This window comes from Phaenicophaeus curvirostris, chromosome 2 (genome assembly GCF_032191515.1).
Source record: "Phaenicophaeus curvirostris isolate KB17595 chromosome 2, BPBGC_Pcur_1.0, whole genome shotgun sequence".
Classification (NCBI taxonomy): Eukaryota; Metazoa; Chordata; class Aves; order Cuculiformes; family Cuculidae; genus Phaenicophaeus; species Phaenicophaeus curvirostris.
In genome coordinates, this window is record NC_091393.1 from 80837747 (window position 1) to 80843753 (window position 6007).

Here is a 6007-nt window from a genome sequence, read left to right on the forward strand (position 1 = left end):
TTTTGTTTGTTCCCACCCCACCCCCATCAGGTTTTTATATAATGTGAAAAAAAGAAGAAAAACAAAAAAAAACCACAACCAAACTTTTGCAGATGGGCCGAAGAGGACGAGGCAACACCACGATGGCTGCGGAGACAGAGAAGTCGGACAGAGCCGCTCCTTCCCGGGGCCGCGGGGCCAGGGCCGTCCTAAAGGTTCAAGTCCCCCTCAGGATTTCGGAACAAAGGCAGCCCAACCCAGCTCCGCCACGCACAAATCTCCATTGTAATCCTGGGCTTTTCCTTTTCCCACCACCACCCCCTTTGCCCTGTTTTCCAGCCTGCGGATCCTGAAGGTCAGGTGGAGAGGTCATGGCTCTCCATCCCCTATAAATAGATTTTGATATTTAGACAGCTATTGCTACTCAATATTAACTTACAGGATAATGGCGAGAGATACCGTATGCGCTGAACCTGTTATTCACGAGTGAGCAGCAGCTGTCGAATACAATTCTCGTCTTTTCGCCCTGTTTGGCTATAGCGCAAATCAATAGGGCAAAGGACGTCTTGAGGCTGGGGTGGGGACGGTGAGCAGGATGGCTCTGCGGGGACACAGTTGCTAGTGCAGTGGAGGAGCTGTACAAAGGCTTCAGAGAGCTGAAGTCAAGAGCCAGGTAGGCACAGACCAGCTCCGGGCGAGTGCAGGACCAAGTCAGGAGCGGCTGCCTGAAAGCTTCCAGAGCCGGGTTTATTCTAGGGATTCTGACGTTTCTCTTTAAAAAATGACGAATGCTGCCGAGGTGGAAACGTCTCCCCTCCGCACACATCCACAGCACGATTTCCCCTAATTCTGATTCCTAAAAAAGTGCGTTCCAGGTAGATACCAGCTTCTTGTTTACAAGAGCACTCAAGGGAAGGCAAAGTCTTTAGCGCTGGGTAACATTTTGAGGGAGCACCAGGAATTCTTGTTTCCATTTCATAGAGCATCCTCTTTTCTGCCTGACCCAAAATCCTCTTCTGCCACCTGCAAGGCAGTAAAGCTTTTACACTGCCCACCTATCCTGGGTGCCAACACTTTTCCTGGCGGTGCCATTAAACTGAAATTCACGGCCGGGACTCCGGTTGAGCCTTTGGAGCAAAGAGAGGAGCCGGCCAACACTGGAGGCCCCTCTGTGTGCGACCTCCGGCTGAAAGCACCACTTCTTCCTCGTTTTTTTAGCTCACGCGTGGGTCGTGAACCTTCTGCAAAGCAGAAACCCCGTGTCACCGGTGAGACCGCAGCTCTAGAAATCAGTTTTAGTACCAGTTTTTTTAGAAACCATCTTTTGTAGCAGGACAGGAAAACACGCACGCGTTTTCATCAACTCACCTGTACACGGGTGGGTCACGAAAGGGGGGAGTCGATTATTGCTTGTGTGTGAGTTTTGTGACTAGAAGAGGTAGCCTGGGAAAAGGGAAGGAGGAGAGAGGCGCTGGATGGACAATCAATAAATTGTCTGAAAGTGTTGTCGAGATTTGATTCTCCCCCTTAGCTCTTTTGACTCGCTTTTTAAAGTTCATGTGTAACATCTGGTAGTTGCGCGTGTGTGTTTCGGGAGGTGTTGCGGTTCGCATGTTAAGAAAAGGGATTATTACCAAGGTAGTAACACAAAGGAGAGAGTTTTCAGACGCTGCGGCTCCCTGAAGCCATGAGGTTTTACAACAAGCCCCAAGCAGCAGTGAAACAAACTTTCTGCCAGAAGTTTCCTGACTCTCAGAAGAGACGAGCCCGTCCCGCCGGGGACCCCGAGCTTTTCTCTCAGCCCCCAGCATCCCTGGCCAGGGCTCAGCTGCTCTCCTCCGGGGCGGCCCGAGGCGACGGTGAGCGCCCTTTCCCCGTGGAAAGAAGCGGGAGTGCTTGTGCCAAGAGCCCGACTGAAGGGACAGAGAGGACTTTTCTGGGTGGTTTCTTGGCTCGACAGGGAAGGAAGGTGCCGTCTAGCTTTCCTCCACCCCGCCTGCGCCCCGCGCTTCTCCCCAGGGTGCCAGGGGGCTGCAGGGCGAGGACCGTGCGCTCCCTCCATCTCGGGGCTCTCTTTGACCCGCTCTGCTGCGTATGGCAAGCTGCTAGGGAAGTCGTCCTCGTAAGGGAAATCTAGAGTTTTTCTGAGGTGCGGTCCCTATACATTTTTAACTACAGTGATTACTAAATTAATAGCAGGCCCTAAGACAGATGTCAAAACGTCTTGAAAATGTTTATCTGTGAATAATTGAGAAGGTGCTAAGACGCATTATCTGATTGTGTAATGAAATATGTATGAGGAACAGCTGTTTGCGATAGTCACCTCCCGTTGTTCCATTAGCCTGGAGCCTCCTCTTTAAAGCCGCGCGTTCCCGAGCTTGCCCGGCCGAGCCGCGCCCGCAGGAGCCTCCGAGGGGACCGGGCAGCCCGGCGTTGTCCCCAGACAGGGCCGGGGGCTCTCGCCCTTCTCCTTCTCACTGGTGGTTTGCTCCGAGGGCGGGTCCGAAGATGCCTTGCCGGGAAACCTCAAGCTGAAGAGGATGCCCCGGGAGGAAGGATCCTAGATGTCCGCTTATAGAAGAGCGGCAAACAGCCATTTATTAAGATTTCATGCCGAGCAGCAACAGCCTCCTCGATTGCTCAGTGTTGACATAAACTTCCAGACGTCGAGCATATGCTGTTGCGCAGCGTTGTTTATGTGCGGTACCAGATGTTGCTTTGCATCCTATTGTCTGGAGACAATGTTTAGTTCAGGTTAAAATATCTTTACTTAAACCGCTCAGTTGGCCATTGTGTGAGCATTAGTGAAGTGTCAGGGAGAGGGAATGGGAAGTCCGGGGAGGTTAGCGCTCCGAGCGTGGTCAGGAGGTCCCTGGTTCACGGTGGGGTTACAGGCACCACTGTCATCTTTTGTTTTCCCTCCTCAGAGAACCCTTGTCCTTCCTCTAAAAGGATGTGCCCCGCTCTTTTTCCCCTCGGAGCTTTCTCCGCCGGTTCCATGAAACGACCCGATGTTTGTTTTTTCTAGTTCCCCTAAATCGCCCGAAAGAGGAAAGGAAAACGCGTTTCTGCGTCACCGCCGCCTCGGGCCGGAGCGGGCGGTGCTGGCGCCGCGGGGAAATCGATTCCCCCACCGCGCGGTTTACCCTCAGAACACCCGCAGCCCCCGCCGAGCCTCCCAGGGAAGCCCCCCAGCTCCCGGCTGCACCCCAGCAGGGCAAACCCCTCCGGTGGCAGCAGCTCTCCCGGAGCCTTTTCTTCCCTTTAACCCCGCAGCCTGGGTCAGGCTGACCTGTGGCAAGACTTTTGCTCCGGGAGAGAGAAGGAGGGGGGGGGGGAAAGTATAGACTTTAATCGGATTTCTCCCCAAACACTTGTGGTATGTTGTTGTTATGCATCTATATGGAGATCATTATTTATAAATGAGCGAGTACAATCAGTCGCAAAGACTTTAAGAGCCCCGGATTTGTGTCATTAAGTTGAGAGGGCGGGGTAAAGTGACTTAGCGGGGGGACGGGACGCGGGACGGGGGTGCTGGTGGCGAGCGGGAGGTCACCTGCCGTGCCGCTTTCCCCTTGGAGCCACCTGGTCGCTCCAGGCGACCCGTGATTTTGGGGACCCGGGGGAGTCCTCAGCGTCCGCTCTCTCCGGCCCCGCTCCCTCCGCTTTCTCTCACCGCTTCCCACAGCACAGGCGTTGTTTTTCCTCTCGACTGGATGCTCCGCTAAGAGTGGAGGCGAGGCGAGAACATTTTATAGGTCGAGATAAACCCTCCCCGCTCCCTGACATTTGCGGAGCCGCTTCGGGATGCAGTTAGCATCGCTCCGAATGTCCGAATTCAGCCCCGTTGTGTATCTCAACACTGAAAGCAGAGAGGGTTTGCACTGCGTCACCTAGATGCATTCGCGTTATTTCTGTTATTTCTAGCTTTTTTCGTTTTTCTTTTTCTTTTTTTTTTTTCTTCTGCACAATCCCTTATGCCTTTTATTATAATCCTGCACATCACAGTTAATCTGTGATGATACTGCTTCGGAGGGACCTGTTGCACGCGGTGGTGGTAATTTGTAACCTTGGTAACAGTTTTAGATAACGATTATAACAATGATGTCAACTGTTTTTATTCACCAAACCGTAAATGGGGTCTCAATATTATTACGCCTGTAGAGGACAGAGTTTAAGAAACAGTTAGGATATTCCACTTTACTTATTACAATGTGAGATACCATTTTTTAGCTTGTCCGTAGGAAACACGATCATAGTTCTAAATAGTATAAAGATTTTCAGACTGCTAAGGACACTGTAAACTTTAATTTTCTGAATGAGGGAGATATTACTGTGAATTAGGGTTATCAGGATCCAAGTACCCTTACCAAGAACATTTTAGTCTTCCAGAGAAATATCTCAGAATAAGTACTACTTAGAAACCCTAATGAATAATGCTACCGCTGACTACCATTAGCCTTCTGCACAAGCTCTCCCCTCTATTAAAGCTTACAGAAAAGGCTCGAAAACTGAAAGCTAAATTAAATGTAACTGCTTTTATTTACCTATTGCTTTTATATCATTAAAATATTTTTAGTTACATTTATTGAACAGCATCCACTTCGATTATTACCTGCCATATGTATTAATCCATTTTTCTGTATTAACTACACCACCATTAGCTATTAAAATATGTGTACACACACATATTTGTTATATATTATCTTTGCAAAGATATATTTCAGTTCTCATTAACAAAAAAGTCTTGCAGAAAATTCCATGAAGCGTGTTTTTCATGCATACTTATTAACAATCACAATTGTCAAGAATTAGATATGCACAGATTGCAAATGGAAAGGAAATGTTAGGTGCAAAATGAAATATAAAGTAGAACAGAAGCATAACTATTTTTCTTCCTTAAAATAAAAAATTTACAGAGTGAAAAACTGAGCTATTAAGCTTACTTAAAATATGGCTTTGTTGGTTTAATTATACTGTAGTTATTTTATAAATATGTTTCAAAGGAAGCTTGCCATATTGAATGTCAATGAAGCCTGTAAAGAAAAGACTTACAAAAGCTAATGCATACCAAATACCAAATTTTAGTCATTAGCATTCCTATTTATTGCAAACTAAAGGAACCTATTAACAGACAAGAATTTCTGTTTAGCTAGCATTACAATGTTTAGCCATTAAAATAAAAAAGGACAAAAAATGATCCCCTGCCACTTAGAACTATATGTTCACTTTACTTAGAAAGACACATATATCAAAACCCCCTGATAACAGAAACTATGATTCTTCGTTATTACTGACTGTATCAAACCAAACGCTGTACTCCTTTGTTCAGGCAAAATTTCTGCTTTTTCCAAAGGACAAGATCTCTTTGATTAAGAGCTCAAGATATTTTGCACATACCTTAAGAGCTGCATTTAAGGGACTTTCGGATATGGGGAAGCATAGGCTGGCTGAGGGCTGGTGCAGGCCTACAGGGTCAAGCCTGAAGGCTGCAGGGCCCGATTTAACATCAGTGGCAACTTCTTTATCACATTCAGTAGTTTATTAGATAAAGTTCTGGAGTGTAGATAGCAGCTTTCATGCTTAGGTCAGAGGAGGGAAGGACTAAACCATTCATTAGGTTAGGCAAGCTGCTAACCAGAGGTTTCTTTTCAGGTGCTTGCCACAAAATCAGCATATTTATTCATGCGCTGCCTGTTTGTTCAAGAATTGCTTTAAAACCTCTCAGCCAAGCATTTCCGCTTTTCAAATATCAGTTAAGAAACTACATTTTTTGGGTTTTTTGAAGACAAGTGGTGCATATGTTATACACCTCAGAGTTTCTAGAAAACCTTTAAGATGTATTATTATGTGACATATTAAATTTCACATACAAAAGGTAAATAAGCTTGTCTGCGTTTTTCAATGAACTGCATGGTTTTACGTAAAAGGAGAAGCTTGGTGGGGGGGCACTGATATTCGTGATGAGGTAACAAACAGGTAGTTTTTTTCCCTTTGTTGCATCTGACATACTCCTTGCCTTCTCAGC